Genomic DNA, 27424 nt, shown 5'->3' with positions numbered 1-27424 from the left:
TGGAAAGGGTAAGTATCCGGGGGGCTGCATCGGGGGGTGGGGCAGGCTCTGTGCCCGCGTCCCTGTGACATGTTCCCTTTAATGGCCGTTATTCTATAACAGTGACCATTATTTGTAAAACAACAGCCATTGTGGTAAAATATTGTCTATTTGATAATAAATTATGGCCATCCACAAAAAACAGCTGTCATTTCGACAGTGTGTGAACATAGCCATAGCGTGTAGCCCTGATTTTCTGGCGGCTCTAGGGCTGCATCAAACTTCTCCAGCCACCGGGAGTCAATTGTCGCTTGCTCGGGTTTGGCCAGTTGGCTCATCACTCCTAATACATGCTAAAAAGTTAAAGCCAGCTGAGTATTAAAAAAAAAAAAAAGTGAGTTCTGGCTGAGCATATTAGTATAATCTGTCCATTAGATGCCCTGATGTGTATGGAAGTTAGAAGACTGTTTGGGCGTCCGTGTTGGCTCAGACGTGTTTGATCTTCTGAACTGATCCAATCTGGCAATGCATACAGTGTGACAGCCACTACCCCTACTTTTTAAATCTGTTTTATGCAGAAAACTGACGCATTTGTGTGCATGCGTTATGATCAGTTTTCCCATTGACTTCCATTATAAAAAAAAGGATCAAAACGCATACTTACATACATACTTAGTGTACATGCATACTTAGTGTACATAAAAATGGAAGCAAACATGGTTTTAGGTACGATAAAAAAAAACATGCATTTTGATCCTTTTTTAGATCTGCTTTTCTATAATGGAAGTCAATAGAAAAACAGATGCATCCGTTTTTTATCGGTTTTTCATTGGTTTTTACGGACTGCAAAAACGCAGTGTGAACCCAGCCCTACTTGGAATATACAGAAATGTGTCAAGTTTTTAACTTTATGCATAAGATTAAGGACTAGGACACAATACTGGAATATGGATCCTTACACGCTGTAGATCTGAAGCATAACATAACTTTTATGGTAATAAAGAGTTGAGAAAAGAAGATTTATCATTATAGAGATTCAAGAGAGGGTATGAGAGCTTGTTCTGTTTTTCAGTTGATAATGTGGACCACCTCTGTCCAGAAGCTCTCCATAAGCAGGCATAGCCACTACCGCATCAGCTGGACTCCCTCTTGCACTTTTAGCAAATGTCTGAATAGTCCACATTAAAGGATACCTGTTACAATGGGTAGCAGTGCAAAACAGCATGCAGTCACAGGAGATGCTGGACCCCCTACTCTGGCCAAGTTCCACGCATGAGCCCTATTCTTCTTAATGACAACTTTTCCTGTTGTATGCAATATGGTATACATATTTTAAGATGACTAGTTGAGATGAGTAGTTTAGAGGATTTGCTCCTATTACGTCCTGTAAAATAATAAAGGGACTCTCATTGGGCCCATGGTCATCTAGCACAGTGCTTCTCAAACTGTGAGGTGCCCGCTAGTTGTTGGGGAAGGAGTTTTCACAAAAGTGACTGTAAGCTGCACAATCCTTTTCCTGACTGCAACAGTCACCGGTTTAGGAACATTATTGGCTCATTCTACACTTATTTAATATTATACAGAGATTAGGAGACAAATAAAGGGTAGACTAAGCAATAGTTTTTACATTTGCAGTTGGTAAGGCCCCAGCATCCTCTTGGTCTGTCTGGTGAGGCCTAGGCATCATTTTGTTTGTCGGGTGACGTTCCAGTAGAAAAAGTTTGAGAAGCCCTCATCTAGCAGATACAAAAAACAGAAAGTCCTGCCCACTCCTCTCAAACCAGCTGTAAAGACCACAAGTCATAAAACATCAATTAGATATAGACCATGAAGGATGTGTGCATCGAATACAATTTTATCCATGATCATGTGATTTGGTTATATTTTTACTCTATTTTTGTATGTGTACCTTTGTTTGCAAATGTGTGCAATTCCTTGGAATGATTCATGTTTCCCACAATCTGTGCACTGATATAGCTGAAGGCCGCCTGAAGTGAAACAAGCCATGCCTTTGTACAGGCTGCATTCCATTACAGCAGAATGGCCTAAAGGCAACTTTTGCTTTCACAGTATTTTAGTTGCATAACAGTTAAATAATATTGTATATCATATGTTTGTGTATTAAAAGGAGCATGGCAGCTGTTTCATGCTGCCTGAACCACATCAAGGACTGCAGAAATGCTGTGTGAACCCAGCCTAAAACATAACTAAAATAACACTCCTTCTTGCTCCTTATCTTCCCCCCTCCCATCAGAGACGGCTCCCACAGGGTCTTCTTCTCAGTGGTGGTCCTGGCCTTGTACACATAAGCAAAGCCCACCACTGATCTTAGCAGAGTGGGAAGGTCCTCTGGCCCGGCCTCCTGTACAGCTCAGTCAGTGTGCATACATACACTGCATTTCAGTGTTTATGGAATAACATGGGAGCGTGCTGCATGCCGGGAAATGTAGTTTTCCAGATGGAGCAATCTTGAGAGACTGTAATTTCAAAAAGTTTGCACCGGAGGAACAGTGGCTCAGAGGATAGCAGGAGAGGTTTCAAAGACCTTTTTAGGGGATTAATGAGTATGACCAGTGGGGTTTGGGACGACTTGGAGGAGGGTGTGGGCGGAATACCCCCTTTAGGGTGCGTTCACATGTACAGGATCTGCAGCAGATTTGATGTCGCAGATTTGAATCTGCAGCAGGTCCGCAGCAGATTTGATATCCTACAATTGATTTGCTTTGAATCTGCAGCTTCAAATCTGCGCCATCAAATCTGCTGCAGATCCTGTACGTGTGAACGCACCCTTAAGTAACATCTGATTTGGTTTATAATCTGTCCGTGTAATAGGGCCTCTACATAAAACATGACTAATTTCTATAGATTTTTAAATTGTGATACCTAATGTTATACTAGAAGGTTTTATTGACCCTTTCCGGACATATGACTATGGGAGTCCTGATTGTTTTTCCTGACTGCAGGGGGTATAATACCTACTTTTGTTTGGTCTGAATCAGAGCAAAGTGCTCATAATACTGATCAATGCTATGTAATGGCATAGCATTGATCAGTATAAACAATCTACTGATTGCATTTCATCGTTCCCCTGTTAAAATGTTTTTAAAAAATATGTAAAAAAAAAATAGTTTATAAAAATCCCCCCTTTTCCTATTTTATATATATATATATATATATATATATATATATATATATATATATATAAATCTTCCTAGTCTGACATAGTGCTCTCTGCTGCCACCTCTGTCCATGCCAGGAACTATCCAGAGCAGGAAAGATTTTCTATGGGGATTTGCTGCTACTCTGGACAGATCCTGACATGGACAGAGGTGGCAACAGAGAGCTCTGTGTCAGACTGGAAAGAATACAGCATTTCCTGCAGGACATACAGCAGCTGATAAGTACTGGCTTTATGTACTGCAGAGTGATATCTAAAACTCCCAACTCCTCTATGGAAAGACTAAAACCATTGTTAGGTGAATAGGGCATGTGACTGTGAAAGGAACTGTACTGTACTGTACTGCTGTGGCTATGTCCAGCAATTTGTTGTTTTTTTTTAAATCAATATTCAAATGAACCTTTTAGGTACACTGCATTAGACAGCCTGATGCTCTGGGTAAATAAGTGCCAATCTGCTAGATTGGCTCTTGCTTACAAAGTTTATTATATGGCTCAATTATCACGTGCCTATGACTGTGTGTATATATATATATATATATATATATATATATATATATATAATGTCCATGCAGCCCTTGCATTTTATAGAAATGAATAAAGATGTATACTTACCTGTCCACGCTCCCCGCTGTGCTGCCTCTCCCTCACTTACCAGAGCCACCATTGAAGCTTCTACACACATCTCTAAAGTGACAGGCATCTCAGCCAATCGCTGACCAAGACGGCTGTAGAAGCTTCGGAGGAGGCTCTGGTAAGAAAGGAACAGGCAGGAGGACATCGGGGAGTGTGGACAGGTAAGTATACATCTTACATACATACTTTATTATTTTCTAGATACTTTAATCAGCCTGATGATGATTTTTTAACATGCTGAAAGATCATCAGCCAATGATCACGGGGCGATATCTGCCCGAATCAGCCTGATGCAGATTATCACCCCATGTAATAGGACCTTTATTATATGAATTCTACTCCTATGCCCACCCAGACCACCCCTGTGCTTTGACATCAGACACAGGCTGATGTGATGTTGCACATGCTCAGTAACATAGTAGGAACGCCAAAACAACTGGAATACTGCATACCCGAAATATTTTGCATTACTTGTGCCTGAAGTCACAGGAATCATGGTCCTCTAGAAGCAGTGCTTCTCAAACTTTTTCTATTGGAGCCTCACCCGATAGACCTAGGCAATGCCCGGGCCTCACCAGACTGACCAAGAGGGTGCCTGGGCCTCACCATCTGTGGTGAAAGTCCATTTAAAAGCTAAAAATAATGCTAGGTCTACCCTTTCACCTGTCCCCCAAGAGAAGAAATATTTGCTAACCCAAAAAGCCAAATTCAAATTTTTCATATGTGAAAGAATTTAGAAATCTGTTGAAAGCCAGAAAACTACTTGACTCTGAAAAAACACAGCTGGAAACATCCGGCAGAAGCCTGATCAGAAATGTAGATGAACTGGGTTGTGAATGTAATTTGCCAACGAATGGCAACAGGGCATATTATTGCAAGGGATCTCTCCTGAGCAAGAAGGTTATTTTGATGGCTTGCAACATAATCCTATTATTCCCCAAAGTAATTGTACCTTTGCACAGACAGATTTATCTGACAGAACTTGGAAGCCAAAGCCAGGAACAGACTATAAGCAGGGATCAGGTCATAAAGGAAAGACTTGAATCTATCCTCTTTTCAAATCCATTCCTGGCTTTGGCTTCCAAAATCCGTCACATAAATCTCTCTGTGTAAACGCACCCTAAGATTTCTGGATTCTTAAATACACTGCAGGTTCTAGGACGGTGCGATCCAAGACATCTTTTCTAATGTTACAGCACTGCCGATGTTTATGGAGTTTCTAATAATTAAAGTGGGGTATCCAATTTAAAGGGAACCTGTCACCCCCCGTGCCGGGGTGACAGGCTCCCGACCCCCCGTTAGAGACCCCTATACTTACCTCATCCCGCCGGGTCCCGCTTCTGGATTCGGTCGGGTCCCGGAGATCTCAGCCGCTGCAGCCCGGCGCGCGCGCTGACAGATGAGTCCAACGCTCATAGAGAATGACGGAGCGCTGGACTCTCCTGTCATTCTCTATGAGCGTTGGACTCATCTCTCAGCGCGCGCGCCGGGCTGCAGCGGCTGAGATCTCCGGGACCCGACCGAATCCAGAAGCGGGACCCGGCGGGATGAGGTAAGTATAGGGGTCTCTAACGGGGGGTCGGGAGCCTGTCACCCCGGTACGGGGGGTGACAGGTTCCCTTTAAACATATTTGTCTCCTATCCACAGGATAGGGGACAAGTATGGGCTTGCGTGTGGGGGCCATACCTCTTTGCTCCTACATTGGCACTCGGTACTCTACATCGGCACCCTGCCTCTTTTTCTTTTGTTATGAATGGAGCCGTGAGTCTTCACGTGACCCACAGCTCCATTCATTCTCTATGGAGCCGACGGAAAGAGCAGAGTACTGTACTCATCTCCATAGAGAATGGATTGAGTTGCGGTCATGGACCCATACACCGTTCCATTTAAAACAAAGGAGACGGGGCACTGACCTAGACATCCTGGGGGCCACGGAGGTCGGACCCACCACAATCTCATATTTGTCCCCTATTCTGTGGATAGGGGCCAAGTATGTTTAAATGGGAAAAAAGTCTAATAATTCAGTGTCTCTTTACGTATATAGACTATCCTGAAAACAGACATTGGTAAATAAACAATATACATAATCCTGTGTATAGAATCCATTCAGGATGAAAGAGCCTTTTGTTGTGTGGTTTGTGTTTTTGAGAGAACCAGTAAGCACTGACAAACATTAGCATTTCTAATAGCAAACACACAAGTGTAAGGAGCACTGATGTATCTCCATCACAAAAGGACTCCTTATCATTAGAATGATCACACCAAGTGTGTACAGATGGGAAGTTTCCTTATTAAGACTGAATTAAGGTGAATTCCTTTTGGCATTACTTCCTGGAATAATGGGGGCATTGTGGGTACCATACCTGAAGCCTCCCATACACAATAGAAAGTGTCAGGCCACAGCTTATTGGCATTACAGTCTTGAGGCCATCTGTTTAGCGGCAACTTTTTTATAGACTGACATTTTACATGGTGATTTCAACTAAACATACATCAGAGTCGGGGTCCTGTTATACCAGCATACTAGGAAGATTTTCAGCTGACCAAGCTGATAGCAACTGGTAGGACTAGTGATCATCTGACAAACAGCAAACACTTAAAGAGGACCTGTTACCCCCCCGTGCCAGGGTGACAGGCTCCGGCCCCCCCGTTACAGCCCCCTATACTCACCTGATCCCGCCGGGTCCCGCTTCATGTCAGTCACGGAGATATGAGCGCCCGAAGCCTGGCGCGCGCGCTCACAGGAGAGTCCGACGCTCATAGAGAATGAATGGGGAGTCCGATGCTCCGTCATTCTCTATGGGCATCGGACTCTCCTGTGAGCGCGCGCGCCAGGCTTCGGGCGCTCATATCTCCGTGACCCGACCGGATCAGGAAGCGGGATCAGGTGAGTATAGGGGGCTCCAGCAGGGGGTCGGCACGGGGGGTGACAGGTCTCCTTTAAGGCCCTATCACAGAATCAGGCCAATTTAGCAGATTATCGCTGTGTGTAATGCTGCGTTTACACGGAGCAATAATTCGCCCGATCGTACGATTAACGATTTCGAAGTAACGATTTTTTTTTATAACGATCAGCGTTTAGACGGAACGATATATCGTACAGAAAAATAGTTTTGCAATCGTTTTGCGATCGCTTAAGCCTATCTCGCACATAGGTTAAAACGGTGAACAACTGTTTACACGGAACGATCTGCGAATTTTTTGCAAACGGCGATTTAAGAACATGTTGTAAAATCAAAATGAACGATTTCTCGCTTGTCGTTTGATCGTTTGCTGCGTTTACACGTACGATTATCATTCGAGTTCGATCGTTATCGTGCAGATTCGAACGATAATCGTTCCGTGTAAACTCAGCATAATAAAGACAACAATCAGCCTAAGAGCCAATATATATATATAAAGACCTGGTGAAGTTTGTGTTGACCCCAAGTGATTTCATCCTTGATGCTGCATCCCTGCTACGCCTCTCAATGGTTACATTAATCCCTTAATACTAAATATGTCAGCAAGTTGAGAATAATGTAACTTTTAGTAACCATTAACAATAATTTTATATACAAAAAATATATATTTTTTATAAAAGTAATGATGTGTTTGCTTCTATGCTGGAAGCTTCTTTTGTAACATTCTCTATAATATTCCTCCTGGTTCCTACCGTTGTTATCCATCAGTTGTGACTGGCAGGACAAATACTTCTACGCCTTCATTCTAAAGTTATTTGAGAAATAAATGTGCCAAATAAAACAGCTGAACTGAACTGGTACTTCATATCTCCTCTCTCCTCCTGTAATCCTAGACTATCATTTCTTCTCATGGCATTACATTTTCTCCTTCTACATGGAGGGTGTTTTAATATGATCACATAACTCCTTTTGCGTGTTAAACAGAATGATCTTCTCCTCCTAACATATTCCAAGATAAACAGAGAAAATGGAAATAGCTGCAATCCAATTAACAAGAAGCGCTGTAAACCCCAGTAAATAAGATATGCTTTCAGACACCATCATTATATTTAGTGTCGTCCAACACCATTACTTATAGAATTTCTGCTTTTCCTGAACATTCTGTTCAGAAGTGTTTGCTAAGGGCAATATTACATGAAATACAACAAGGTTCCAGGTACATAACATCAACATGTTTTCAGTAAGAGTAAAAGCTCCGTCAGTTTGTTCCAATATTATTAGGAAAGTGGATTCTAAATAAATATTTCTCCTCTCTCGCCAATTTGGCAACAAGTTACTCTGGGAATGCAAAGTTGAGTAATAAACCACGTAACTTACCACGTGACCTGTAACAGTCCTGAATAGATGTAATTCCTCTGTACTCTGGCAGGACACAAGGTCCAAGATGCCACTTAGTTCTGCTCGGAAAGCTTGGAGGGTTACAGGTTCTTAGTATAATTTAAAACTTTTTACATCCCTGGAGAAAGGAATCTTTGTGTCCAAACCAGAAGGACAACAGCTGAAAATAAGATCTAGTGGTGACATTCTCTGGAGATTGCAACTAAGCTTCTAGTTTATGCAAATGTCTGTATTCAGCATCTACCCTGGGATCCGCATACGTTATCTTAAGGCCATTTCACACCAAGGTTCAGCATCAAGTCTGAAGTGAACACCACAAAGTAGAATACCTCTTCCCTGTAGCTACACAAAACACAAGTAAAATGACTTCCTTTTGCTGTCTCCATCCCCCACCTCTCTGTCACCTATCCACAATGAATACTTTTAAACCACAATGTCTCCCCTCCTGGAACCAAGTCTCTACAATATGTGGAGAGAATTATGTCCTGCTGAGTGTGCCTGAACTGATAAGGTTTAGTCCTATCAGATAAAAACATAGAATATCACAAATAAATAAAGACAAAATGTAGGCTAAGGCTGCTGTCTGTACTATGGAGCAGCGGGTAGCAGACAGCCATTATCGTTTTTATAAGTCACGTTTAAAGACAATGATCAGCCGACTTTGTGCATGTCAGCTGATTGTTGCCTTTTAACATGACCTATTACACCAAATTAATATCGTTCAAAACATCCGGTAATCAGCCAAGTATGCCCGATAATTGCTTGGTGTAATACAGCCTTTAGACAGCCCTGCAGTTCCCCACCTAAACGTTGGTAGCAGCAGTAGGTTCTCTTAGGGTGTTATTACACGGGCCGATGAAGGCCCGATAATAACTGGAAACTGGAATGATCTGCTAGATTGGCTCTCGTTTACTGGGCCTATTACACCACCCGATTATCGTTTAGGGCTGCAGGGACATCGCTTCCAGACATCGTCCCGGCCAGTGATTGGCTAAGCTCTGAAGCAGGAGCGCGCGGGACCCGGGGAGAAGACCGCAAGAGAAGCCCTGCAGCCTGGATAGGTAATGTATTTCGTCAGCCGCCGGCCGTGCACCGCTATTACACATTATAGGTTCAAAACCTATATTAACAATCAGCCGATAATCGTTGTCATTGGCTGATCGTTGTATTTATTACACGGAGCGATAATTGGCCGAAGTACCCTTAGTCTCTTAATTTCAACCAGCATAAGACTAAAAAGCTGCCTACAGGGGACTGGACCTGGATATAAGTAAGTATAGCTTTGTTATAAAGGATGATAACTTAAAAAAAAAAAAAAAAAAGAAAGAAATTGTAAACATGCATTACATCCTCTGCTGATTTAGATATTAGATTAGGTTATAACAAAAGTGACCCTTTACATGTGACCTACTAGGGCATATGTCTGTCCACTGTTTAATACTACTTTTCTGACGCAGCATCATAATGGTGTTTATTTATATAGCACCAACATATTCCACAGCACTTTACAATTCTGGGATACAAATATCAATCTTTAGGGAACAAGGTTGAGACAAAATACAGATATTGTACAGTGGGCCAGACAGCTTTCATAAATTACAGGAAGATTACAGGAAGGTGGGTGAAGCATTTACCAACCAATCTCAATGTCTGAAGGTTCCTATACCCCTTTAATAATTGTCAGCTAAATGATCATTTGTCAGCAGTTATCCCTCCCATCCTCCTCATACACATGAACTTATAGCACAGCTGAACAATTACCTGAAAACATGTTACCCCACAATACCTTTAAAGGGGTACTCCCGCAAATATAGTGCTGAAGTTATATAAAAAATAATAAAGAAGTGTGGAGAGGTAAGAATAAGTTCCGTGCTGTTCATTTCTGTCATTCCTAGTTGTGATCATGGATGGATTCTGTCTTACATTCTGGTTAACACCTTACACCTGAGAAAGACGTAGGGGGAAAACAAGGGGTCCCTCTTACTCGGTCTAAGCTAGGTTTTTTGCTTAAACCATCTCCTGTCTTCTTAAAAAATCTCCTGTGTTCTCTAACAACTACTTCTGAAGAACCAATGCAGCTTGGATCTACTAGTGCTGCCGCTAGGAGGAAACAGAGCAGAGAATTTGTTATGCTTCAATTGTCAGAAATCGGGCATTTTTTGAATCCATTCCAGAATTTTAGCTGATTTCCAAGAAAGACATTTTTGACGGGGTCACTCTTGATACCCTTCCTCCTCACAGACTGTATGACCTTGCCATTGACCTCTTTCCGGGAGCAAAGTTCCCTTAGGGTATATAAACACGAACGGGCTCGCTGCGACACGAGAATCTCGCTGCGAGCCCGGCAGGTCCTGGCAGTTCCCACACACTACATACTTGCTGCGGTCTAAACGACCGCAGCGAGTATGTAATTCTGCCGCCCTTAACCCCTTCTGCTCCCGGCCGGCTCCCCCGCTGTAAGCATACTTTACCTGTCCTTGCTGCACGGTTCCGGCGTCCTGCTCTCCCGTCCGGCTGCGAGCCCGTTCATGTGAATATACCCTAAAGAAGGAATTTTTTATTTATCTGCTACTGAACGAGAGTCTATGCATAGTTACATACAGGATAGTTTAAAGTGACACTGTCACCTCCTTTCTGCATTCTGACATCTCTACACAGGTGTAAAGGGTAAATTTAGCGGTTTTTATACCTTATTTTATATCATACGTCATGGTGCTTGTTCAAGTAAAAAGTCATCTTTTATCAACTGCAAATTGAGTTAAGTGGGCGGGGCCTTGCGGCATTAGCAGCACTTAGCCCCGCCCCCTCGCCCCCATTGGAACAGGCTGGCCGAAAGGTCTAGATCCCACCCCCTTTACATCGGCCATCCAATGGGCGTCAAAGGGGCGTGGCCAATTGTGCCGTTGTGCCTTAATACAATCTGCAGTTGATAAAAGGACACTTTTTACTTGAACAAGCACCATGACGTATGATATGAAATAAGGTATGAAAAACGCTAAATATACCCTTTACACCTGTGTAGAGATGTCAGAATGCACAAAGGGGGTGACAGTGTCACTTTAAGGAAAGGTCATATACGGCCATCAGTGTAACCTATGGGGGTTGGGGTTGTTTCTTGTTGATACAAAGGATGGAGGTCTGAGACCGTGCATTTACTACTGTGAACTAAACAAAATTACAGTTAAAGGGGTTGGCCACTTTATGCTGTGTACACGCAGCGATCGGGGAAACCGCGGGCGTAAATGTACGCCCGTTTGCGTTAAGGCATGGGTTTTGGGGGCGTACACTTACGCCCGCAGTCGTTAAGGGGTTAAAGATCAGCATTCGCTCCCTCTGATTTCGGATTTGTTTGACTGGGTAATGGTAACCTGTTGGTATTCAAACATTATTTTCTACGGGGCTTCTCACCAGATCCAGATCAGAGTGGGGGAAATTGGAAGACAGCCTTAGGGCCATATTACACTAAAAGATGTCTGACATTATCTGGCAGATTTTTTTTTAGCCAAAGTCAGGAACGGACTATAAACAGAGAACAGGTCTTAAGATAAGACTAAGATTTCTCCTCTATTCAAATCCATTCCTGGCTTTGGCTGAAAAAATCTGTAAAATAATCTGTCAGACTTTTTTTTTGGTGTAATAGAGCCTTTAACCACCCCTAATTGGCACTTTGAGTAATTGGTTATGCCCTTTGGCCTCAGTAATGCCCCTGCCATCTTCCAACGGTTTGTTAATGACATATTCAATGATCTTCTGGGTAGGTTTGCGGTTGTGTACCTGGATGACATCATTGTCTATTCGCAATGTTGGAAATCTCATCAAGAACATGTTAGAGAAGTCCTTTCCAGGTTACAACACAACCGTTTGTGCCAAGTTGTCCAAATGCCTGTTTGGTGCTCAAGAGGTGGGATTTTTTTGTTACATCTTATTCCTCATTCTATTGCTATGGATCCCCAAAAAGTCACTGCCATACAGGAATGGGTCCGTCCTACCATGCTCAAGAAAAACGTAATATTTCCTATGCTCTGCAAATTATTACAGGAAGTTTATAAAAAAAATATTCTGTAATTGCCAAACCCCTTACTGATCTTACAATAAAGGGACAGATCTCACCCTTGGACGAGAGAGCCAGAACAGGTATTTGTTAGCTTTACTTCTGCACCCGTTCTAGCTCCTCCCAATACTGAAAAAACATTTTTTGTTGAGGATGACGCTTCCCGAGACAGGGGCAGGAACCCTTTACTAATCTTCTTTCTGTAGCCTTTTTCTCCAGGAAGTTCTCCATCACTAAAGCTAACTATGATATTGGTAACAGAATTGTTAGCTATAAAATGGGCTTGAGGAATGGACACACTTCCTGGAGGGGGCTGAACACAAGGTTACAGTCTTTACCAATCATAAAACTCACCATAAGGTAGACCTCTAATGGTGAAACAGTAGTAATCATACAATGGGAAGTAATGCAAACCCAAATCTCCCACCCTACACAGTTTCTAGTAAAAGACCAAACAGCACATCTATCTATCCCTATGACTCTCTAATACAGCCAGCAGTTAGATCAGTCTGATAGTTGGGGCCGTGTTGCCACAAAACGTAGCACACAAGGATGAGGTGGTACACTAGGAAACAATATGCTCAGTCTCTTTGAGACTATTCACATAAAAATATTAAGGTGTTTTGTTATAAAAATGAAAACACGGACACAGGCAGCGAAAGTATGTTCTGAATCCCTTGATTAATATCTGTCCAGAGGTGCCGCTGGCTCAGTAGGCAGTAAGGGGGTTAAAGATTCACTTTAAACGATCCACATCCACTTAAGCATAAGTCACCATTTGTTACAGGCAGTTGGGTACTTTCACTGATACCTATCGATAAGTGGCACCAGTTTGGAAAGCAGTCATTGGGTCATAGATTCACTTTAAGTGGATTTATTTTTAAAGTCATGATTAGAGATGAGTGAACCTTATGCTGCGTTTACACGAAATGATAATTGGCCCCATCGTACGTTTAACGATGTCGGAGTAATGATTTTTTTTTTCATAACGATCAGCGTTTAGACGGTACGATATATCATATTGAAATTCCCGGCTCCCCTCTTCAGCCAATCAATGCACGGCAGCACTGATTGGCTGAAGAGGAGCTGTTTGAAATTCCCGACTCTCCTCTTCAGCCAATCAGTGCTGCAGTGCATTGATTAGCTGAAGAGGGGAGACGGGAATTTCAAACAGCTCCTCTTCAGCCAATCAGTGCTCCTCTTCAGCACTGATTGGCTGAAGAGGAGCCGTTTGAAATTCCCGGCTCCCCTCTTCAGCCAATCAATGCACTGAAGAGGGGAGTCGGGAATTAGAATACCTGCTACGCCGAGCAGGTAAGGTATGCTCGCAGCGGGGGCGATCGGAGCGGGGGGGGGGGGGATCAGAGCGGTGGTGGCGATCAGTGGCGGGGGTGGCGATAGGAGCGGGCTGGGCTGCGGGCGGACGGACTTTGCGACGACTGTTTACACGGAACGATCTGCAAATTTTTTGCAAACGACGATTTTAGAACATGTTGTAACATCAAAATGAAAGATTTCTCGTTCGTCGTTTGATCGTTCGCTGCGTTTACACGTACGATTATCGTTCGAATTCGATCGTTATCGTGCGAATTCGCACGATAATCGTTCCGTGTAAACGCAACATTAAGCAAGCTTGTCCAAATACAAATGCTCTCCTTTTCATTAGCGGAAGTTGAACGTAGCCTATGAGAGTTCTGGAAAGCATAGATACAGCCATAGGGCTGCATCCATACTTCAGCCACCAGTATTCAAATGCAGAGCGTTCGGGTTTGGACAAGCCGAAGTATGCTCAGGGTTCACTCATCTCTAGGGAACATATAATTCTGTTTCTCTATCATTAGGGTTTCTAAAGTCCGATCTGAGACAAATCAGCTGACCATGGAGCCAGGTCCAATTGAAGGGAAGATGTGAAGAAAAACATTTTTCTTTCAATTTCACTGATGTCAGAAAGTTATATAGGTTTATAATTTACTTCTATTTAAAAATCTCAAGTCTCCAGTACTTATCAGCTGCTGCATATCCTGTAAGAGATGGTGTATTCTTTCTATTCGAACACAGTGCTCTCTGCTGCTAACACTGTCCATGTCAGGAACTGTTCAGAGGTCTGGACAGTTCCTGACATGGACAAAGGTAGCAGCAAAGAGCACTGTGTCAGACTGAAAAGAATACACCAATTTCTGCAGGACATGGAGCAGCTGATAAGTATTGTAAGAAGTAAACAAGAAATCTATCTAACTTTCTGACACCAGTGGATTTGAATTATTTTTTTTGGCCGGAGAACCCCTTTAACCTGTGTACTGTACTGAGAGCTGTAAAACATTTAGGCTATGTTCACACTACGTAAAACTACGCCCGTAGTTCTCGCCGCAGAACTACGGCCGTAATTTTGTGGTGTGGAACAATGCCTTATTTGCAATGGGATCCCGGCCGGAGCGTACACACATCGTATGCGCTCCGGCCGGGATCCCATGCGGCGCCGGAAAAAACTGACCTGTCAGTTCACAAAGTGAAGCAAGCTATGGGCTATGGGAAGCTCTGATGCGGGCGCGTGCTGATGCGCCCGCATCAGAGCTTTGCGGCCGGACGGATCATCTGGCCAGTACTTAAGTACCGGCCGTGATGATCCGGGCACAGACCCGGCCGGGGTCACGGAACGGCTGGTCTGATACGCAGTGTGAACATAGCCTTAAACTGTACCATGTGAAAAGAAAGCAAACTGAATTTCCATACTAACAATAATGTATTTGTTCTTTCAATTTATTAATCTTATTCGGTAAAAGGTAAAAAAAATTCTAGCTCTGATATCGTGAATGAGATTGCAGCAAATTCTGATAGAGATTCAGCTGCGGAGCAGATATGAGACAGCGCCAAGAGTCTGCTGTGTGACTGCTGCATAAAACACGTCAGCTATCTATTTTAGTGGAATATGAACCCACAGTCAATGGAAGCTGAAATTCATAATTCTGCTGCCAAAACCATCAGGAAGTCAACTGCTGTTATGGAACAGGAGGCAGCATTTTACACAAATAGCATATAAGGATTATTTAAAGGACCAATCCTTTAAATATGTTTAAGTAGAAAAGAACAGTCATTTTAATTACCTGTTAAAGTAACAATTTTAAATACTGCTGGTATGGAAAAACTATCTCAGCAAATCTTATCTCATGCTATCTGCTCACATTAGGCCAATATCATGTATTGCTTTAGCTTTCGTCATGTATACTTATAATAACTGCCAATGCATTTTTTTCTGACTTATGTCAGAAATATGTGAATAATCTTTTTATGGTTTAGGCTTTTTTGTGTGCTGAACTTTTTTCCCCTCTGCCATCACATGACCTAGCTGTTGGACCTCAAATGGTGACAAAAACTCCAGAAAAAAAACAACATATGCAATGGCATTTTTGAGACACGAAGAACAGTCCTTTTGAAGTCTGCAGCATGCTGCATTTTGGAAAAACTGCAAAGAGCCACAAAAACGTCTGAAAGGAGAGAAAAACCATACCCCCAAAAAATACTGTGTGTGTAAGGCAGATCATAAACCTCCAGCTAAAATCTAGCCACTGGTGTTTTGGGGATAAAGAAAAGCCATGGCATTTTTACAAGCTTTTTTCAAAAATTTTAAGGCAGTGTGAAGCCAGCCTGAAGGTAGCCAAACTATGTCAGGTGCTGTGGAATCAACTGGCGCTTTACAAATAAAAGCATTATTTATGGCGAAAATTTTTATTAAAGTATTGTATTGCTCCCCAAAAGTTATACAAATCACCAATATAAACTTATTATGGGAAATGCTTATAAAGTGCTTTTTTCCCTGCACTTACTGCTGCATCAAGGCTTCACTTCCTGGATAAAATGGTGATGTCACGACCCGACTCCCAGAGCTGTGCAGGCTGTGGCTCCTGGAGAGGATGATGGCAGGGGGACACTGAGGGCCACAGGACACTGGAGGGACACTGAGCATCCCCCTGCCATCACCCTCTCCAGCAGCCACAGCACGCACAGCTCTGGGAGTCGGGTCGCGACATCAGCATTTTTATCCAGGATGTGAAGCCTTGATGCAGTAGTAAGTGCAGGGAAAAAAAGCACTTTAGAAGATTTTCCTATAATCAATATATATTGGTCATTTGTATAACTTCTGGGGGGCAATACAATACTGTAATAAAAAAACATTTGCCGCACTTCTTTAATAACTGAAAGTCTTCAGTTATCTCTCCCATTCTCTCCATACACAGGAACCTTTGCCAAAGAGGGGAAAACCATAGCCAGACAGCTCTGAATGCAGCATATCTGCAGCATTCACCTTGTGGCACTGTACAGGAATATACAGCATGATGTGTGTGGTATAGAACCATCAGAGGATGTCTCCTGCTACAACTACTCTACCTCAATGTGGAGGCTGGGCTGGCTATACTGTTGTATAGAGCATCAACAGAGTAATAGGTGCACGGTTGCCCTTCTCAAAGAAAATGTGAGGTGGATGTAGGAGTGAAATGCCTACAGTAAACCTGTCCCTGTTGGATTAGAGACTTTCTAACCTGGTTGTCTAAAAGAGGTGGTGAGTTGCATGCATGGGCTATGTCTGGTACCCTGTTATGATTTCTTATGACTTGGCTGATTTTTATTATTGTATATTTTATTGTTTTATAATTTAAACTATATATTAATGATAAGTAATCTTCACTATTGACAACATTCCTCCTAGCTTTGTCTAATAATTTGGTCTTAAATTGCTTACATTTTGTAAATGTCAAAGAAAGAAAAATCTATCTACTGTACAAAGAGTCATATAAGCATAGACAATGAAGGCATTAGTAAAAAAAAACCTTTTATAAGGCATTAAAGAAGAAGTCCGTCTCTTCCTAATATGCGGCAGCCGGCAGGGGGGAAATCAATTACAAGTAGGAACTTACCTCTCCTCGTGCCCACAGTGAGTGACGAGACCGGCCTGAGGACCCCCGCTAGAAGGCATTTTCCCCCGAGTTGTGATGACATGATGACGGAAAAGGACTGTCCTGGCTGATGGACAGCCGAATTGTGACGTGTCAGCCCTAGAGATCCACGTGCCCAGCGGAGGTCCCAAGGCTGGACCTGCCGCTCACCACAGGCACAGAGAGAGGTAAGTTCTTGTAGTCAATTTCCCCCCTGCCTCTGCCGCATTTTAAAGTCCTTTAAAGTGACTCTGTATCCCCCGCAAAAGCTTGTACCTTTGTATAGCTGCTTTTAATTCAACATCTGTCCAGGGGTCTGTTCAGCAGGTGATGCAGTTATTGTCCTAAAACTAACTTTTAAACTTGCAGCCCTGTGTCAAATTGGCATGGCCTTGAATGTCTATGCCCTAGGCTGGCATTGCCTCTCCATCCCTCCTCCCCACCCTCTTCACCATTGGAAATGTCCCTGGCAGGATTTCTCCTGTTCACTTGTCTGAACACTGCACAGGTGCCTTAAATATCGAGTCCATGTGCATTGTCCAAGCAGGTGATGATTAGGAGAATTCCTGTCTGGGGCATTCCTAATTATCACTTATGTGAACACTGCACATTTGTTGGATAGGTAAGGCACCTGTCCAGTGTTCAGACAAGTGAACAGGACAAAATCCTGCTAGGGGCATTCCCAATGGTGAAGAGGGTGGGAAGGAGGGACAGAGAGGCAATGCCAGCTTAGGGCATAGACACTGTAGGCCATGCCAATTTGACACAGGGCTGCAAGTTTAAAAGTTGTTTTTTAGGACAATAACTGCATCACACGACAAACGGGCCCCAGGACAGATCTTGGATTAAAAGCAGCTATCCGAAGGTACAAGCAGTTTTGAGGGGGCAGATTGTGGGTACAGAGTCATTTTAAGTATTATTTGGAGGCAAACCATTTATTTCTAGCACTGGAACCGCTTTTTTTGCAGCATAATTTAGAAAACTCCCTGAAGTAAAAGTCATATTTGTGTGTATTAATGGCCAACAAATTTGTAAGATCTTCTAATGTGGTCTTCGGATGTGTGCCTTGAACAGTGAGTGCAGCACCACCAAACAGGGTGACGTGCGTGCCGTAAGTCAGAGTGCCAAACATCCTCATTTGCACATTGATGTAATTTCATCATGCACCGCCTGTAAGAGAAGACTGGCGCTGCCCAGGCACATACTATAGCGTAATGAAGAGGACCTGGATGGTGCTGGAGCAGACAAAAGGTATGTGGGATGTTTATTTTTTTTATTTGGTACGGACTAAAAGCATTTTGGGGGGCGGTGTTAACTGCATTAGTGAGGCCAACCCACAGTACTCCACTGCTGCATACAGTATAACACTGAGTGCAACGCCCGTCAAATGATTTGATAATTGGCCAAACGGCAGGAAAAAGGTTCCCTCTGGTCTAAATGGTCAGAAATCAATGGCCTAGTTGCTATTTGTATTCTTGTTACAGATATTTAAATGTATTGAAAAAGCTAAAAAAAAAAATGCAGTAGATAAAGCAGTCTGCTAATGTATTCAACATTGGTTTTATAAAGAAAGTGTCCAGAACAAGCACTAAGGTTCTAAAAAATGTCATACATCACATTAAATAATTGGTGTCTTTGTAGTATACATGGGGTTTGGGTTATCAAGGTCTTATTGAATTATGTATCTACTACATGAAAGATCTTTGCCTTCATGCATACTACACATACTCTAGATTTGATATGTAGAGCTCTTGTCTGGTGATCAATAACAATTGAAATAATAGTGAACGAGCCACGCCTGTCCAAACAGGGTGACAACACTGGTGAGGGGTCACTGGCAGTGCACAAGGTTGACTTAGCACTGGTAAAAGTCATACGACAAAAGGATACTACCAGATTACACAGCTGTATGGACATAGCGTTTTAAGTTGTATAATTGAAAACATTTTGTATTGTTTTAAAGAAAGGATAAAAGTACATTGATGGCTGCTGGCAGGGGCACTGAGCACTTTCTAAATGTCTTCGGCTTAAGCAAACATGTATATCGCATAAGAACCGATTGGTCTAATTGGTCTCAGCATCTAGAAACATGTATTTAATTTACATTGGTTTACATGACATAACTTGAGATGAGCTAACCAAGATTCGTTACTAACTTTGTCTGTTATGAGTTTGTAAAGATGACGGCTGCACAATTTAATATATATAAAAAACAAATAAATGGTATGCTCACTTGTCCATTTTCCACCGGTGTCCTCCTACGTGTCTCAGGTGTCTCCCGCAGCCTCCTTTCAAAACGCTATCTTTCTTTTCTTCTTGTGCACCAGCTCGCCTTTATGCACCCCCCCAAGTGTGATGTCACTCCATTAAAATCAACAGGGCTGTGCCACAGAGGGGAGGGGATATCGCCATAATGGGGGAGCTCCAGGCCCGCTTCCGGTGCAGAAAAATTATAATATTGAAAATAAGAATAATGCACATCTCTATAGACGTATGTGCAGTGGCGGAGCTAGCATTAAGGCAGACCACGCAGTTGCTATGGGGATGTGCGGCAGGCTGGCAGAGCCTGGCCTGCCTCCATGGTATTTAATCTTGTGTTGTCTCTGCTCATTAACCCTATCTATTGTATAGCGCTGTGGAATTAAGGGCGCTCTATAAATAAATAATAATAATAGTATAATGATGGTGAAGTAAATTTTGGTATTTGGTATGGGCCGACCTAAAGGGGGTGGGGCCTAAACCTTTAGGCCAGCCTGTTCCAATGGTTGATGAGGGGGCAGGGCCAATGTGCCTTTGACGTCATGGAGGGGAGGGGGCCAATGGTGGCACTATGGGCGGGGCTAAGTGGCGCTGTTGCTGTGAAGCCTTGCCCACTTAGCACAATCTGCAGTTGATAAAAGATCACTTTTTACTTGAACTAGCAGCATGACGAATGATATAAAATAAGGTCTGGTATGGCGGCATTGGTCAGGTCTGATATGGTGGTGTTAAATGTGACATCTGGAGCTATTACCTACCAATCTATCATGATGCTAATTAGTGAGTGAGGATGGGGCGTCCTCAGCAGCAGCGGGTAATACGGCCCTGTATACATGTAATGTATAGATAGAGTAGGGGGTCCTGTATACATGTACTGTATTGATGGAGTAGGGGGCCCTGTATACATGTACTGTATAGATGGAATAGGGGGTCCTGTATGCATGTATTGTATAAATGGAGTAGGGGGTCCTGTACACATGTATTTTATAGATGGATTAGGGGGTCCTGTATACGTGTACTGTATAGATGGAGTAGGGGGCCCTGTATACATGTACTGTATAGATGGAGTAGGGGGTCCTGTATACATGTACTGTATAGATGGAGTAGGGGGTCCTGTATACATGTACTGTATAGATGGAGTAGGAGGTCCTGTATACATGTACTGTATAGATGGAGTAGGGGGTCCTGTATATACATGTACTGTATAGATGGAGTAGGGGGTCTACCAGTTATTACTGTGGATGTTGTGAGGCAGCTGCCCTAGCAACCATTGCTCCCTGTGAAAATGAAAGCAGTAATCCTATTGGTTGCTAAGGCTCCCAACTGCCATTTACTGCTGGGAAAAGCTGCAGCTAATTATGTCACCTGTGTGTGCAGTGTAGAGATTTTCCCATTCATCACTATGGGGCGCTCTTCTGCATCCCCCTCCCCTCCTGTACATCTGGCAGGGACGGGAGCTATAACCTTCCCGGGCACCCAATGTATCTGCCTGCCAAATTTGGGGTCAAACGGGTTAGGCGTTTGGAAGTCTATAGGGGACAGACAGACAGACTTTAATTTTTATGATATAGATGAAGATAAAAGATTTTTAAGCTTATGGTGAGTGCCACAACTTCTTTCTTGGACTTTGCGTTTTAAATAACAGCATTGCCAGAGTAAACATTGTAGCTGGTAAAATTATATGGCGTTCTATGAATGTCCTGACATCTGTTTCTTAATAAGTGCAATTAGCATAGTGTTATAATGGATTTATGAAACACCCAAAATTCCATGGTGTCAGACGAGTGATAATGAATTGACTGTATACAATATGTCATCATATTTTATTTCCTTCATTATACAGGCATATGGTACTGATGGCTACAGACATGACCTTGTTCTCTTACATTTTATTTAACATTGAATTAAAGTTGAGATTCAGTAAGTTTAAAGGATTAAAGGACAACTCTGGTGTTTTTTTTTTTTTTTTTTTGCTTAATTAACACACATTACAGAGTTATATAACTCTGTAACTGTAATTAATGTAAACTTGCAGCAACGACCGTTGTTTAATCAAAAAATAAATTGTGTGAATGTTGCCTTACACGTACAGGATTTGCAGCAGATCTGCAGCAGATTTGATTGTCTAGATTTGATTTGATTTGAATCTGCAACTTAAAATCTGCATCATCAAATCTGCTGCAAATCCTGTACGTGTGAACGCACCCTTAGGGTAGCTTCAGACGTACCGTATCCCAGCGGATTTTCTGCAGCAGATTTGATCTAGAACACAGCATCAAATCTGCAGCAGATCCTGTACGTGTAAATGCACCCTTAAAAAAATAGAAACACAATCATATCCGATATTGAATATAGGAGATAGTACTATAGCAGTGTCATTTTATTATTCCTATTTTCATAATTCAGCTCATGTTGCAGGGTTTTACGCTGTTTAGTCTGATGTCTAGAGAGGCTGAGTGTAATCTGGGCAATTTGTATGGTGTTTACTGGCCAGACGTCCCTTACATATTGAGTTGGTTTAATTAATTTGTAATAATTTGAAATAATTGAACTGTGTATCCAATAATAGGTTGATGTGCGATGTAATTGATCATGATTTACTGTCTATTACTGGTGTACAGTGAAAACACAATGACATCATCAGCCCTCACATCTCACAATCTTATTTAGAATTTGGAGACTCTCTTTCGCTGCCAGCTGCATTCCCCTCAATTGCTGTTTGGTAAATAGCAGCTGCAGAGGAAGCCTAGCGATGCCAGGGTACATCATGGCAAACGCCCCCACTCTTTAGTCTAGTGTATTACCAGCCAAAATTGCTGAATAGAAAATCTGTGTCCTACTGAAGATATAAACATTTCAACGCCAAATGAGCTGGCAGTGCCCAACGTTTCAAGCCTTTACAGGCAAAGTCCATGAATGAAAAGGAAGAATTTCCTTTCACTCTTTATTGTCAGGTATATAGAGAATTGTAACTGAATATAGTAAGAGATTAAATATGATGTAAAAGCTTTATCTATATAAAATAACCCAAAAATGGTTAAATCACAGAAGCAGCATGTTATTGTCTTTTTTCATTCTTGCAGATCAGATCCCTGGACACAAGGAATGTTGCTCTGTAGTACATTACATACACAATATGTAAGTGAACCCTGCATCTGTCCTCATCATTGTCATTACACCTTATATACTTGGTATAATATGTTACTGAAAGAATTAAAGTGAACTTGCCATGTCATGTTTTGGTCTAAGTGACAGCATCATCAGTAGCGGAGCACCATGTCATAGATAGATGTAGATGCCAGGTATAAATGTAGGTAAACATATCTCCGGATTGTGTCTATGGGTAATCCTGTCTCTATCTATGTATCCCCCCAGCTCCTGGAACGCTGTGTTCCTTTCATAGCAGAATTCCCCCCAGTTTCCTGCTCGGCTTTCATTATTTACTGACTGCTGATGAATTCTTTTGTAAAGGACTGTTTACGTAGGCTGAGAGGATGAGAGGGATGTTAGGACAGAGTCTGAGGAAGCCATAGAAACAGAACCCGCTCAGTGTCCTTATATTCCATGCATATCTGGCTGGTTTACACAATAAAAGAATTTTTGGTATGCAAAAAAATACTGACCAAAAGACTGACAGAAATACTATGTGTCAACATAGCCTATAGGTGTTCAAACCCAAACGATCAATAGAATCAGTGAAGAGAAGTACTTGGCTAAAGGTTTTCTCCTGTGCTGAACAGTTCCTGATATGGACAGAGGTGGCAGCAGAGAGCACTGTGTGACTGGAAAGAATACACCACTTCCTGCAGGACAAACAGCAGCTGAAAAGTACTGCTGAGACCAGGCTTTTATCTAAACATATTAAACACATATTTTGTGTATTTGATGTCACTGTAACATGTAATAATGAGACATTTTGCTTTATCAACCAATTCCATTTTTTCCCCATAAAGCATGGGCAGAATGAAACACTAAAATCCAATGTACTCTAAAACACTGTGGCATTTCAGATGACGCATAGTTTTAAAAATTGCTTAGAGATGGGGTAACTAGTCATATCAGTGATACCAGTATATGTATGACTCTTCTAGAATATAGGCCGTTTGAGTCGCCCATACCACCATGTAAGGCAGAAGTTTTTATCCAGGTAATTTCCTGGCCCTTGCACACTGAGTAAAAGAAGCTGAATTTACAAGCGGCGGGTTCCACTCGAAATTTAGCCTGTCCTATTTCTTCAATGGGATTTCTCTTGCGGCTCTCCTCTCTGCTCAAAGGACCCTTGCATAATGAGTAAAATAGGTGGAATTTACGAGCGGAGTCCACGCTGCGGATTCCGCTTGTCATTCTGCCTTTCCTATTGCCTCAATGAGATTTATCTTGCGTGTCTGCTCTCTGCTCAAAGTCATTAGTTCTGATCCATGTATTTTTTTTCTCACCAGGCCACATTGCACAAGGGCAGCAACAAATCACTCACTCGCATAGTCAATGGAGATAACTAATTGACATACATTAAATAATGATAATATCACAGTAAAAAATCACAGCCAGATATCATTGGAATGAATGGATGAGATCGGTCTCTTGTGACCTTCAGGTGATGAAGGACAAATAACAGATATTTTGTATAACAGGGATTCGAGGCGTTAACATCTTTATGATAGATATAAGACTCGGCTACATGCTGCATTATCTGTACAGTGTCTTTATCCAGTGCTGCAGCTGACAGTGGAACATTTCTGGAATAAGTATATAACAAATTAACATGAAATAGTTTACAGCATATACATTCCATTTTCTACTGTAAAAGGAAGTGTACATTTACTTGCTTCCTTATGTGGCGGGAATAGAGTCTGGAAATAAAAGTCTAAGAAATACATTTTTTGTTTTGTTTATTGAGCCAAGGATAGTAAAAATTCTGAAAAAAGTCTATTGTTTTACTGAATTCAATTAATAAATGTGTATGAATAGGATTTTACCACAAATTGCCCCTGAATTTAACCAAGCATGATGTTTAAATAGGTTTTGTTGTTTCAGCAAACTTTGCATAGATCCATAATACAAGCAAATATAAGACATTATCAAGTATCTTCCCTGTCTCTCCTTTATGCGAAACAAGTCTATGGAGAGGGGAGGCGGGAGGAGGAAGGGAGGAAGATGAGAGAAAAAGAGAAGGAGAGAAAGAGAGAGAGCTAAAAAAAATGTGTAGGACAGGAATCTGCTGAAAAATGGCATATACAGAATATAATAACATAATATAATGGTCAGATATAGTGCTGCTCCTCATGTACACACACAGGACAGAATATCCTGAAAAAATCACTGGAAACAATAGATACTCTTACTGCAGAAGCAAAGTAGAAAATAGAAATTAATGTCTCAATTCTTTGTAACATACTACACTCACCGGCCACTTTATTAGGTACACCATGCTAATAACGGGTTGGACCCCCTTTTGCCTTCAGAACTGCCTCAATTCTTGGTGGCATAGATTCAACAAGGTGCTGGAAGCATTTCTCAGAGATTTTGGTCCATATTGACATGATGGCATCACACAGTTGCCGCAGATTTGTCGGCTGCACATCCATGATGCGAATCTCCCGTTCCACCACATCCCAAAGATGCTCTATTGGATTGAGATCTGGTGACTGTGGAGGCCATTTGAGTACAGTGAACTCATTGTCATGTTCAAGAAGAAATCGAGACTCATCAGACCAGGACCAGAACGTTTTTCCAATCTTCTACTGTCCAATTTCGATGAGCTTGTGCAAATTGTAGCCTCAGTTTCCTGTTCTTAGCTGAAAGGAGTGGCACCCGGTGTGGTCTTCTGCTGCTGTAGCCCATCTGCCTCAAAGTTCGACGTACCGTGCGTCTTGTTGCCTTTCTATCAGCTCGAACCAGTCTACCCATTCTCCTCTGACCTCTGGCATCAACAAGGCATTTCCGCCCACAGAACTGCCGCTCACTGGATGTTTTTTCTTTTTCGGACCATTCTCTGTAAACCCTAGAGATGGTTGTGCGTGAAAATCCCAGTAGATCAGCAGTTTCTGAAATACTCAGACCAGCCCTTCTGGCACCAACAACCATGCCACGTTCAAAGGCACTCAAATCACCTTTCTTCCCCATACTGATGCTCGGTTTGAACTGCAGGAGATTGTCTTGACCATGTCAACATGCCTAGTTGCCGCCATGTGATTGACTGATTAGAAATTAAGTGGTAATTAATTAATTAATTAATTAATTAATGTTTTTATTTGTATAGCGCACACAGATTCCGCAGCGCTTCACCTATCTGTATGTTTTTGGGTGTGGGAGGAAACCGGAGTACCCGGAGGAAACCCACGCAAACACGGAGAGAACATACAAACTCTTTGCAGATGTTGTCCTTGGTGGGATTTGAACCCAGGACTCCCGTGCAGTTGGACAGGTGTACCTAATAAAGTGGCCGGTGAGTGTATTTTGTGTGTATATGTGTATGTGTGTGTGTGTGTGTGGGGGGGGGAATACCTATCTATGTATCAGAAATTTGTTGTGAGATTCCAATAACTAATCTGTGTGTAATGTAGAGATAAACAAACTTTTGAAAAGTTTAACAAAAAGTTCAGTTTGCACCAAATTAGTTTAGTCTGAATCGGACTCTACTATATTATGCTTAATTGATTCCCGAGAATCATCACATCTGACCCTGGGAATCCCCTCTTCCCATACCACACAACAAACCAAAACTGGCAGTTTACAGCAATTTACTGTGTTGCGCAGGGGGCAAACATTTCCAGGGTCAGGTGCAATGTGTCCAGCCTGGGGAATCTACTACAGTAAGCTGGGGTGCATAGAACATGTAGCTTACTGTAATTAAGGCAGCTTGGCCACTGGAGGTTTGTGTTAGTGCAATTCCTATTTATTTATTTTTCTTGCAAAGTTCGGGCCGAATCAAGATTTGGTGCTCTTAACACTGGTGGAGTGTGACTTCAGAGCTGTGCTCCCTTTCCATTAGATAACACTGCTGTAAAGTCTGAAATCAATGTCTAAGGGCCCTATTCCACCGGACGATTATCGTTCAGATTATCGTTTAATCGTTCGAATCTAAACGATAATCGTTCGGTTGAAATGCAGTAACGATTAACGACCGAACGAGAAATCGTTGATCGCTTTATAAGACCTGGACCTATTTTTATCGTTGCTCGTTCGCAAAACGTTCGCAAATCGTTCGCATTGAATAAGACATCGTTCGGTCGTTCGCAATAGATACGAACGCAATAGCGAAGAAATACGGAAGAAGAAACGATCGCAATTACGATCATAAGTAACGATTATCGTTCCATGGAAATGAGTGAACGTTTTCAGGTCTTTCGCAATAGCGGTCGTTTGAGATCGTTAATCGTTAACGATTATGCTAACGATAATCGTCCGGTGGAATAGGGCCCTAAGAAGGGCTTTCTCTAACATACCCCCCCCCCCCCCCTCCCCATGCATTTTATCATATTACTATGGTGGAATGCAAGGTCAAACAATACAACAAAAAACTAAAATGCAATAAAACTGAACAAGTAAAGACTGAACTGTGGACAGTGGATGATGGTTGTTTTCGTTTCCTCTTTGCTGTTTTCTGTTATCAGTTTCTGTCTTAGCACAACATTTTCTCAGTTCAGTTTTTAAAGAATTAATACTTTAATTATTACACCATTCAAAAATTTCCCTTTACAGCAGCTTTTCTCAGCTGACACTACTGATCCTGGATGGTTTACATGGAATTGAAAGAAAGATATTATAAAGCTATTAGCAACAAGCACAGAAATAGGAAGGCATTTAGACAAATTACTTAGGCTTGTGTCTACTGTGCGCCCTAGCCAATAGGCAATATGTGTAAACTGCAGAGTACTAAGTCTTTCATAGTTATAGAAATATCATTATTTTATTTATATAATTATTACTTACAGATCGGGTTGTGTGGGTTTAAATTATTAGTTTGGTAATGGTTAATATATCCAATAATAATTGGTAAACATAGCAATAGAAAAATGACCAAAAAACTAAACAAACAAGAAAATGTGAAGAAAAAAAATCAACACATTTGTACTTTGATTTTGAGTATTGC

The 27424-nt window shown here is 42.0% G+C and overlaps 1 long non-coding RNA gene across 1 annotated transcript in view; it reads left to right on the top strand.

The window, feature by feature from the left end:
- Positions 1-27424, top strand: part of LOC138795666 (uncharacterized) — an 84000-nt gene that overhangs the window by 12157 nt on the left and 44419 nt on the right. Inside the window, exons 2-3 of the long non-coding RNA XR_011363654.1 lie at positions 22416-22470; positions 25592-25777. This is a non-coding gene — a long non-coding RNA (uncharacterized lncRNA). The remainder of the gene's footprint in view (positions 1-22415; positions 22471-25591; positions 25778-27424) is intronic.

Source organism: Dendropsophus ebraccatus, chromosome 6 (assembly GCF_027789765.1).
Source record: "Dendropsophus ebraccatus isolate aDenEbr1 chromosome 6, aDenEbr1.pat, whole genome shotgun sequence".
Lineage (NCBI taxonomy): Eukaryota > Metazoa > Chordata > Amphibia > Anura > Hylidae > Dendropsophus > Dendropsophus ebraccatus.
The sequence above is the reverse complement of the archived record's forward strand: the minus strand, read 5'-3'. Positions and strand labels throughout refer to the sequence as shown.